Source organism: Melanerpes formicivorus, unplaced genomic scaffold, assembly GCF_026170545.1.
Source record: "Melanerpes formicivorus ecotype bairdi unplaced genomic scaffold, bMelFor1.0.p_v2 SCAF_279, whole genome shotgun sequence".
Taxonomy (NCBI): Eukaryota; Metazoa; Chordata; class Aves; order Piciformes; family Picidae; genus Melanerpes; species Melanerpes formicivorus.
This window is the reverse complement of record NW_027142631.1, coordinates 247,245-257,791: the sequence shown is the minus strand read 5'-3', so window position 1 is coordinate 257,791 and position 10,547 is coordinate 247,245. Positions and strand designations below refer to the sequence as shown.

The window sequence follows — 10,547 nt, the reverse complement described above, 5'->3', positions numbered from 1 at the left end:
CCAACCTCCTTTCAGGGAGCTGTAGAGAGCAATGAGTTCTCTCCTCACCCTCCTGTTCTCCAGGTTAAACGACCCCCAGCTCCCTCATCCACTCCTCACCAGACCTGTTCAGCAGACCCTTCCCCAGCTTCACTGCCTCTCAGGTCAAATCATTTTGTTTGGAAAAGACCCCAGATCAAGACAGCCACACCCAGTGCTGCTGAGAAAGTTTGTCCAAGCAGAAAAAGCAAAAGCAAACCCCCCCCCAAATCAACCCAACCAACCCAACCCAACCTCCTCAGCCCTTCCTGTCCACAGGAATTTACTGGGAGAATTAGGGGCTAGAGAGGAGAGCGGTTAACAGTCTGTGAGGCCTCACTACAGGGGCTGAGTGCAGACAGAGCAGCACAGTGATGTGTTTCTCTCTCACCCCATGACAGAGAGCAGTTCAGGTGCTAAAGAGGGAGATAGTCAGCATCCAGGCTCACCAGCACATCAGTCCTGCTGACACCACAGCAGCTTCTTCACCTGAAGAGCTGCTTGTAAGCAGCTTGTGTCAAAATGTAACTGAAGACACCATCTGGCCTGCACAATTTTTATCACTGGCAATAACAGAAGATTACTCCCTGCCAACCTTGCAAATCAAGTTAAGAGTTCCATAAGACACAACTAATGAAATATTTTGTATGAAATACGTGGAGCTTGCTTCTCAAAGCAGAGAGCTGGTGAAACAAAGTGAGCACTGAAAACCCCTGAAACAATACAGCCCCTTTTGAAAGCTTAAATTCACAAATCCAAGAGCAGCCAGGAAACTCCAAAGACCACCACCACCAAAGTACCTCCCCACCACACCAAGCTACCCACATTGAACATTTCTCCGCTCCTGCTGTTGCACTGCAGACCACAGTGTCCTTATGAGAACTGAGTATTGTTGTTAATGCTCTTCGCAGCACACAACATGTTCAAGACAGGGTTTGCCTTTGATTTGGCCACTTTTAATCTATCAAAGTCCCTAGCTCCTCATTATCCTTGCTTGTTGATGGGTTGACTTGAGGATCTTAGAGGGCTTTCCCAAGCACAACAACTCTATGAATATATTACTGAAGGGGGTGTGTGTGGGGGGAAAGCCTCCTTTTAACGAAGCAATGCTTGTAAACAAGACTCATTTTAGTAAAGAAGCTTCCAATGCCATTAAATCTTCCCTCAGGAGTTGTACTGGGGGGTGGGAAGCAGCCCATGGCACCTGCCCTGCCTCTGAGAACACGCACAAAGCCAACCACTGCCATGGTCCTGCTCATTAATCCTCAACCCTGTTGAGCTTCAGACCATATTTAATCCACACAGTGCCCCTCACCCACTTGTAGGTCCTTTCAAAGCTTCACTTCTGCTAATTAATCTTTATAGCTTGTGCTAACAACAGGTAAAGGCAGAGGATCCTACTTCGCCATATGTAGGTTGCTACATCAGCAGCGTGGAAAGTTTTGCTGACTTAAAGGGGGCAGAGAAGACACTCCAGGAGTGAAAGTGAAAGCTTTGGAACGTCACCAGTTTAGCAGAACACCGCCAAAGATTTGATTTTGAGGGATAAAAACCCCAGCCTGATTACTCCTGTAAGAGAGGGAGGGGGACACCTTACTGCTCCTCGGCACACAAAGAGAAGTTTGATATGCTCAGCTCTTACCTGCTGGAAGTCACCTGGATTTTGGGGGAAGTGAAACGAGAAGCAGAGCTGAAGAAACAATAACTCGTGGGTGAGAAACTCAAGGAGGAGGAGGAGTAGCCCCGGGGCGAGGTCCTGCTCCGTGCGCCTCGGCTGCGAACAGAAGGAAGCAGGACCTCGCCCCGGGGCCACCCCCCCGCCCCGCTGTCATTTCCCACCCCCATTCCATCATAAACATACCGGAACCACCTTGCTGCCTTCTCCTGGGGCTACACCGGTGAAAAAACCGCTCTCTCTAGATCCTTAGCAGAGAAAACCCCGCAACAATCCCCCCCCCCCCCCCCCCCCATCGCCATCCCCTCACCTTCCCGCAGCTGCCGGGGACGCTCTTCTGAAGCCACCCACAAAGTTTCACCGCCAAACTTTAGGGTTGGAAAAGGTTCCCTGAGCGGCTGGGAACCCCCCCTCACACCCTCCTGCGATCCTCGGTGCTGTGTGGGGGGTGGGTTTCGGAGAAATCCAAGCGTTTAGAGCCGGTGCTGTCGAACGAGGAGCTGCACAACGCTCCCTCCTCCCCGAGCCCCCGAGCCGAAGCGCTTTGCTAACAGGGTTTGTTTGCTGTCACATCTCCAGGGCTAAGCTCTCCTCATGCCAGCGAGAAGAAACGGCTCTAAGCTGCCAGGTAGAAGCAAGTCATAGCTGCTGATTAGCTGCTGAAACAGGTAAGGTCAAAACTTTGGCTGTGGGAAATGGGAGAAGGAACACACACACACACACAATAATGTGTAATTTGTGGCTGTTAGAGCTTCAGATGTGCCTGCACTGTCAGATACAACACACCAGCCATGGAGAGAGATGGCATCTGGGGTATTGTTTCCAGTTTTGGGCACCCCACTTCAAGAAGGGCAGGGAAACACTAGAGAGAGTCCAAGGGAGGTTCTGAGAACGATTGAGAGAGCAGAACATCTCTCTTCTGAGGAAGGGCTGAGATACCTCAGGCTGTTTAGTCTGGAGGAGAGGAGACTGAGAGGGAATCTTTTCCATGTTGATCAATATCTGCAGGGTGGGTGTCAAGAAGAAGGGGCCAGTCTCTTTTCAGTGGTGCCCTGTGATAGAACAAGGAGCAACAGATACAAACTAGAACCCAGCAAGCTGCACCTCAACATGAGGAAAAACATCTTTGTTGTGAAGGTGATAGAGCTGCCCAGAAAGATTTTGGAGCCTCCTTCTCTGGAAACTTTCAAAACCCACCTGGACATGGTCCTGGGAGGTTTACTCTAGGTGTTCTAGGGAAGCTGGACTTGATCTCCAGATCTCCAAGCACTTCCATGCTGCTGTTCTGTGATTCTGTAGGATGAGGTAAGCACAGAGGAGCTCTGACTTTCCAGAGCTGTGCTCAAACCACTACTGTTTGGCTCTATCCCCTATAGGCATCTGTCTGCAGTGCCATGTTCCTAGAATTACCCCAGCACTTCTGAAATGCTCCCTGAACCACTGCTCCATCACTCACTTTGGGTGTGAGGCTTTTCTTGGAATAACAGCAATATAACACTTCACATTTTTACAGCATCTGTTACCCTAACAGGTATCTAATCATCTCACAGCCAGCACACAGGGATCACATCTCCAACCAGCTCAGCAGGATCAGCTTTGAGGTGAAGCTGAACATCACCAACCAGCTCAAGACAGTGCTCCAGAGCAGGCAGCTGGAGCAGCCATGCTGCCTCTGTGTAGTTTGGATTCTGTGGGTACACAGAGTCCCTCCATGGTGCTACAAATATTCTCCCTTTTTATCTCACTTCAGGATCTCCCTAGTCACAGTTCAGTACAGAAGGCAGCAGCTCAGAGCAGACCCAGGGAGCAAAGATTTTTCCTTCTGTTCCTTTAAAGCCAGCCATGGATCCACTCAGGTGAGTAAAGACTATGCCTGACACCTTGTCTGAGCCAGCTTGTCTGGCTCTACAGTAGATATCATAGCATCACAGAATTGTCAGGGTTGGAAGGGACCTCAAGGATCAGACAGTTCCAACCCCCCTGCCATGGGCAGGGACACCTCACACTACAGCAGGTTGCTCACAGCCACATCCAGCCTGGCCTTCAAAACCTCCATTCCACCACCTCCCTGGGCAACCTGTGCCAGGCTCTCACCACCCTCATGGGGAACAACTTCTTCCTAGCATCCAATCTGAATCTACCCATTTCTAGCTTTGCTCCATCACCCCCAGTCCTATCCCTCCCTGACACCCTCAAAAGTCCCTCCCCAGCTTTCTTGTAGCCCCCTTCACATACTGGAAGGCCACAAGAAGGGGCAAAGGGGAGGATGGAGAGAAGGAAACATGCCAGTTGTTTGGTGTTTGAGATGAGCTGAGTGCAGTTACCCTTTTAGACAGCCTGTCAGGCACATGTGATATCTTGATAACCACATGCCCTGACTAAAACAAACCAACAACCACCCAACAAAAAAGCAACCTTATGTTCAAATTACAGATCTACCACTCCCTGATGGCCAGTGAGATTTCAGAGAAAACACATCATTCCTACTGCATTTTGGTTTCCAGAGGTTGAAAGTTTGTGGTGGGTTGAAATTTTGTGGTGGGTTGACATTTCCACACCCACCCCCCCACCCCCCAACATTAACTTTGCCATACTGGCTCAGGTGGAAGCAGATGGAAGCTGTGTTTACAGGCAGAACTACACTCTACAATGGAGTGCAATGAATCTGTGCAATATTTACAGGGATTTACAGCTGATAAACAGCACAAGAAACCCCCCCCAGGTCAAAGGCCAGGGGAAGCTACTAGCTCCTCCCTTTCTGCTGCCCCCTACCCTCCTGTACAAAAGAAGGGAGAAAGGAGCAGAGAAATTTGCTGTTAGGCTCAACCCAAACAAGGCAGCCTAAGACTACCACAAGAGGTAATACTCCCAGAAGACTGCAGTGAAGGTCACTTCAGCTTCAAATGATACACAGATGAACCTTCTGAGTGTTGTAGGTTTACTTTCACTCAAGAAGTCCATGCTGCAAACATATTTCTTCTTCAGGTAGCTCTAACTCAGGCAGCACCCATCAACTGATTAAAGTTCCAGAGAGCCCTGGAATGGATCTGATTTCTTGATTATTTCTTTTTTCCTTCTTCCCCCCCTCCCCCCCAGTTAAAGGAATAAATTATTTCCTTTGGGATGAAGCCAAGCCTTGTTTTACAACTTAATAAAGAGCAAGAACCCCACCCCCACCCCTGCATTGAGCTGATACAATTCTTGCTCCACCACAGGGGCTTCCAGCACAGGCAGCATGTTCCAGCCATGGGTTTAAGAAGCCTTTCCAGATGAAAAATTCACCGTGCAGGTGAAATGAGACACTGGGGTAGGAAGCTCAACGCCGCCGCCAGTGTAATCAGCACCTTCTGAAGCCTGACATGGAGCAAAAAGGGAACCCAATTAGAGAAGGGTGGCGGCAGCCTGTCTGTGTCAGCAGGGTGGGTACAGAGCCAGCGCCTGCATCAGAAACTCTACTCCTGGCAGGTTTCTGCATGTTTCCTGTGACTTCTGGTAGGCAAAGGGCTCAATGGTTAAAGCAGCAGAGTCATCTCTTGCCAGCAGTGGGCCGGTGGTGGTGGTGATACCCTCCTGGCAGGAGCAGGAGCAGGAGCGGTTGGTTTGCAGTGGAGGCAGGGAGCACGGCACGGCCTGAAACTGAAACCCCACCGTGGCTAGAAACTGAAACCTGCCCAAAATTGCAGGGCAGTTCACTGAAATAAAAGCACCTTTGGTCTATAGTAAGAGCAACTCAGGCATCTGAGGAACATTTTCTGTGCAGAATGTTTTCAGCTCAGCCCAGCAGTGATGGCTGTGGAAGGAAGTTTGGTGTGGAAGGTAGGTCACAGCTGCCCATGTCATAGAATCACACTCATAGAATCAATAAGGTTGGAAAAGACCTCAAGGGTCATCAAGTCCAACCTTTCACCCAAGACCTCATGACCACTGAACCATGGCACCAAGTGCCACATGCAGTCCCCTCTTGAACACCTCCAGGGACGGTGACTCCACCACCTCCCGGGGCAGCACATTCCAATGGCTGCTTCTGCACATTGTGAAAGCCTGATGGGACTGATGGGAGATGGGACAGAAACCACAGGTGCCAGCACTGTGAGCTGTTAGGAACCCCCCAGCCCCCTGGCTGAACTTCCCATGCAGCCAGTTTCCCAAAGCCAGCTCAGCCAGCCACCCAGACAGACACATTTCAAGGAGTCAGAAGTTGGAGGCTTTATGTTTAAAGAAAAATGTCATATGCAAACCATGACTTAAGGAGCAGCTGTGGCAAAACTCTGTCTTCTTGGCCTGCTCCTTTTCCAAAGGGGAATCAGAGAGCCACAGAGTGGCTTGAGTTGGAAGGGACCTTAAAAATCATCCAGTTCCAATCCCTTGCCATGGGCAGGGACTTCTTCTGCTAGACCAGGTTGCTTGGAGCCTCATCCAGCCTGGTCCTAAACACTTTCAGGGATGAGGTGTCCAGAGCTGCTTCTCAGCAACCTGTTTCAGTGTCTCCCTGCCCTCACAGTAAAGAACTTCTTCCTTGTGCAATCTAAATCTACCCTGCTCTGTTCTCAAACCATTGCCCCTCAGTGCTACATGGCCTTGTCAAAAGTCCCTCCCCAGCTCTCCTGTAGTCCCCTTCAGGTACTGGAAGGCTGCTCTGAGGTCTCCCCAGAGCTTTCTCTTCTCCAGACTGAACAGCCCCAACTTGCTCAACCTGTCCTTGTAGGAGAGGTGCTCCAGCCCTCTGATCATGAAGGATTAGACCTTCAGAGGATTGTTTTTTTTAATTAGGTTAGGCAGGTTCATTCCAAGTGCCTTTACCACTTACTGCAGGGAAATTTGGGCTGGGCCACACTGGCACCATCTTAGTGCCCTGTGTTGTGTATCAATAGAGAGCTGAATAGACAAAACTTTGGTGATGGAAAGCATTTAATCGTTATGAAGGGATCCTGTTTTTTTGCTCTGGGGCATAAACCTTTCATCAAGTGGTTTGATTTTATTTCCTTGAGCTTTTCCCTTCTTTTTTCCCCCCTTTTCTTTTAATTTTCAGCTAATTAGCTAAGAAATACAGCACCTACAAAATGCTCCTCCCTTTGAGGGCTAAAATTTGCCTCTGCTAAGCATTGCTGTGGGGCATTGGGTTTGTTTCTTTGACCAAAAAACAACCCCAACAAAAACTTGCTGGTAACTTGGTATAATGCTGGCTCCTAAGCTTGCACTGGCTCCTGTCAGGAAGAGAATTTTGCACTTCAATAGACAGTGCCTTCAGCATCATAGAATCATAGAATCAATAAGGTTGGAAAAGACCTCAGAGATCATCAAACCCAACCTATCACCCAACAACTCCTGACTAACTAAACCATGGCTTCAAGCGCCACGTGCAATCCCCTTTTAAACACCTCCAGGGATGGTGACTCCACCACCTCCCTGGGCAGCACATCCCAATGGCTAACAACTCTATCTCTGAATAACTTTCTCCTTGCCTCCAGCCTAAACTTCCCCTGGCACAGTTTGATCTTGAGATGGAACTTCCTGTGATCTGCTTCATGTCTATTACCTCTCATCCTATCATAAAACACCACAGAAAAGAGCCTGACCCCTTCTTCTTAACACCTACCCTTCAGATATTTATGAACATCAATAAGATCCCCTCTCAGTCTTCTCTTCTCCAGCCTGAACTGTCCCAGGTCTCTCAGTGATCAGGCTCCAATCCTTTCATCATCCTCATAGACTGGTTTGGACACTCTCTAGTATATCCCTGCCCCTTTTAAACACCTCCAGGGATGGGGTTCCACCGTCTCCCTGGGCAGCCTGTTCCAGTCTTTGAGAACCCTTTCAGGGTAGAAGTTTCTTCCGATATCCAACCTAAACCTCCCCTGGTGCAACTTGAGGCCATTTTCTGGTGTTTCTTGTTTCAAGACAGAAGAGACCAACCCCTACCTCACTCCAACCCCTTTTCAGGGAGTTGTAGAGCATGGGAGGGTCCTGCATAGCCCATCTAAAAACCAGGGGGTCACATTTCCACTGAAAAATGTCTCATCTCACTCCTAAAATGAGATACGAGGACTGGCACCCTACCACAGAATCACAGCCCACAAGGGAATGAATGAGGCCCTTATCTAGCCTGGCTTGAAATGTGGTTTCTAAAGCATGGAGGAAGCTCCTTTGAAAGCCTTCATCACTTTTGTGAGGAAATTCCCAAAGAGGTTCTGTTTCTCCAGGCCTTTTGAGCAGTGTTTGCAGAGGCCGTGTGACGTGGTCATTCCTGCCGTGCCAAGTTCTAGAGAAGGGGAACCATTTGTCTTTGTTCTGCCCAATAATGCTTCATTATGACACCTCCTGGAAAAGAACAGCCTCTTGTATCAGGGTGCCTAGCTGGGAGACAGCTTCTTTGGTGCTTCAGTTATCACACCACGGTGCTCACACCACATTAATGGTGAATTTCTTAACCATTTGATTGAAAGTCAGAGAATGCCCTGGGGTACCAGGGACCATGAAAAGCCATCCAGTCCAGTTCTCCTGCAAGGACTTCTTTAACTAGACCTTATTCCTCTCTACAACTACCTGAAAGGAGGTTGTAGACAGGCAGAGGTTGGTCTCTTCTCCCAGGCAGCCAGCACCAGAACAAGAGGACACAGTCTCAGGCTGCACCAGGGGAGGTTTAGGCTGGAGGTCAGGAGGAAGTTTTACACAGAGAGAGTGATTGCCTATTGGAGTGGGCTGCCTGAGGAGGTGGTAGAGTCACCATCACTGGAGGTGTTCAGGAGGAGACTTGATGGGGTGCTTGGTGCCATGGGTTAGTTGATTAGGTGGTGTTGGGTGATAGGTTGGACGCGATGATCTCGAAGGTCTCTTCCAACCTGGTTTATTCTATTCTATCAGGTTGCTCAGAGCTACATCAAGCCTGACCTTGAATGTCTTCAGGGATGGGGCCTCCACCACCTCCTTGGGCAACCTGTTCTGCTGTTCTGCCACCTTCATATTACTTTAAAGCCATTCATAAAGATCTTGAAGGGTATCACAGTATCACAGTATCGCCAAGGTTGGAAGAGACCTTGAGGATCATCGAGTATGTTCTCCATGCCTGCTCTTCACTTTTGACTGAAGGGATCTCCTTCAGATCTCCTCCATCCTCACTGTGGAGTCTGTATCCCTCAGCTTTAGGCATTAAACAAACCCCACCAACACTAAGCCCCCTCTTGGAGCAATTTTGCCACCTTTTATGGGACTACTAAATGTCAGAGAAGTGAAATCTCAATATCATGCTTTGCTCTCTGCATGTGAGACAGACAACATTCCCTTACTCCCAACAGCCCTCTTGACAATCCCAAGTTCTGCCCTGATCCAACATCTGTTGACAAGCTGTCTATATAAATGGACAGTGAAACAAAGTGATAGCTGAAAGCCAGTGTGCCTCCAAAGCGATTCACAAGCTGCTGAAACAAGACACCACACCATTAAATATGTAGTTCAGGCCTTCTGCTTCCCCTTCCATCCCAAAATACCTGGAATAAAAAGCAGAAATAGGGTGACATGACAGCCTGTCAGCTGCCCTGAAGCACTGATAAAGGAGGAATGAATGAAACGAAGGAGTGTGGAGTTCTCTCAGCCTGTGTCAGCACTGTGCTGCACATTGCCTGTTTGCATTGCTTATTAGGCACCAGTGGCCATATTCTGAACCTATTCTGACAGCCTGGATTCCAACACTGAGCGAGTTATGACATCAGGACATCCACATGTGCCAGAGAAAACATGTTACTGAGAAATTCTAGGGCAAATGAAGGTAGAAAGGAGAAGAAAGAAGGGTAGAAAGGAGAAGAAAGAAGGGTAGACAGGAGAAGAAAGAAGGGTAGAAAGGACAAGAAAGAAGGGTAGAAAGGAGAAGAAAGAAGGGTAGAAAGGAGAAGAAAGAAGGGTAGACAGGAGAAGAAAGAAGGGTAGACAGGAGAAGAAAGAAGGGTAGAAAGGAGAAGAAAGAAGGGTAGAAAGGAGAAGAAAGAAGGGTAGAAAGGAGAAGAAAGAAGGGTAGAAAGGAGAAGAAAGACTAGGCAGAGTGGCCGTGAAATAGGGAAGAGTCCAACAGAGAACCACAGATATCTGTTAAAAACCCAGTGGTGTGGGCACTAGTCCCAAGGGTTTAGCCAACATGGAATGATTCACTCATGGCCAGCTGTCAGTACTGGCCTTGCCTTTGCACCTCCACAAGGCATTACACATGGGAAGTTTAAGGAGAATCACAGAGAATGGTTGGGATTGGAAGGGGAACTCTCTCTGGAGGTCATAGTAACATAGTATCATAGTACCAGTCAGGGTTGGAAGGGACCACAAGGATCATCTAGTTCCAACCCCCCTGCCATGGGCAGGGACACCCCACACTAGATCAGCCTGGCCACAGCCTCATCCAGCCTGGGCTTAAACACCTCCAGGGACGGGGCCTCGACCACCTCCCTGCACAACCCATTCCAGGGTTTCACCACTCTCATGGGGAAGAACTTCCTCCTCCCCTCCAGCCTGAATCTCCCCACCTCCAGCTTCATTCCATTCCCCCTAGTCCTATCACTCCCTGAGATCCTGAGAAGTCCTTCCCCAGCCTTCCTGTAGGTCCCCTTCAGATACTGGAAGGCCACAATGAGGTCACCTGGGAGCCTTCTCTTCTGCAGACTGAACAGCCCCAACTCCTTCAGTGGTTTGAGCCTTCACCGGGATTTAAGAGCTCAGATGGGGGCAAGGCTGAGAATCCCTCCCCCTCTCCCCCTTCCTCTTTCCCAATAGAGAGGAAAAGAAAGGGAAGGAGCAAAGCCACCAAGCAATAATTTGGAGTTGGATTGGAAGTAGAGGTAAAGAATTTTCTTTAAGCAATACATATATGTATATG

The 10,547-nt window shown here is 49.0% G+C and overlaps 1 long non-coding RNA gene across 2 annotated transcripts; it reads left to right on the top strand.

Annotated features, from left to right (window-relative positions):
• Positions 1 to 2,011: 2,011 nt before the first annotated feature.
• Positions 2,012 to 8,633, top strand: LOC137458798 (uncharacterized). Of its 2 annotated transcripts, none has more exons than XR_010991964.1 (3): positions 2,012 to 2,361; positions 3,444 to 3,549; positions 8,555 to 8,633. It is a non-coding gene; the product is annotated as an uncharacterized lncRNA (long non-coding RNA). The 2 variants fall into 2 exon arrangements; XR_010991965.1 differs by lacking the exon at positions 8,555 to 8,633 and adding an exon at positions 4,790 to 4,856.
• Positions 8,634 to 10,547: the final 1,914 nt, after the last annotated feature.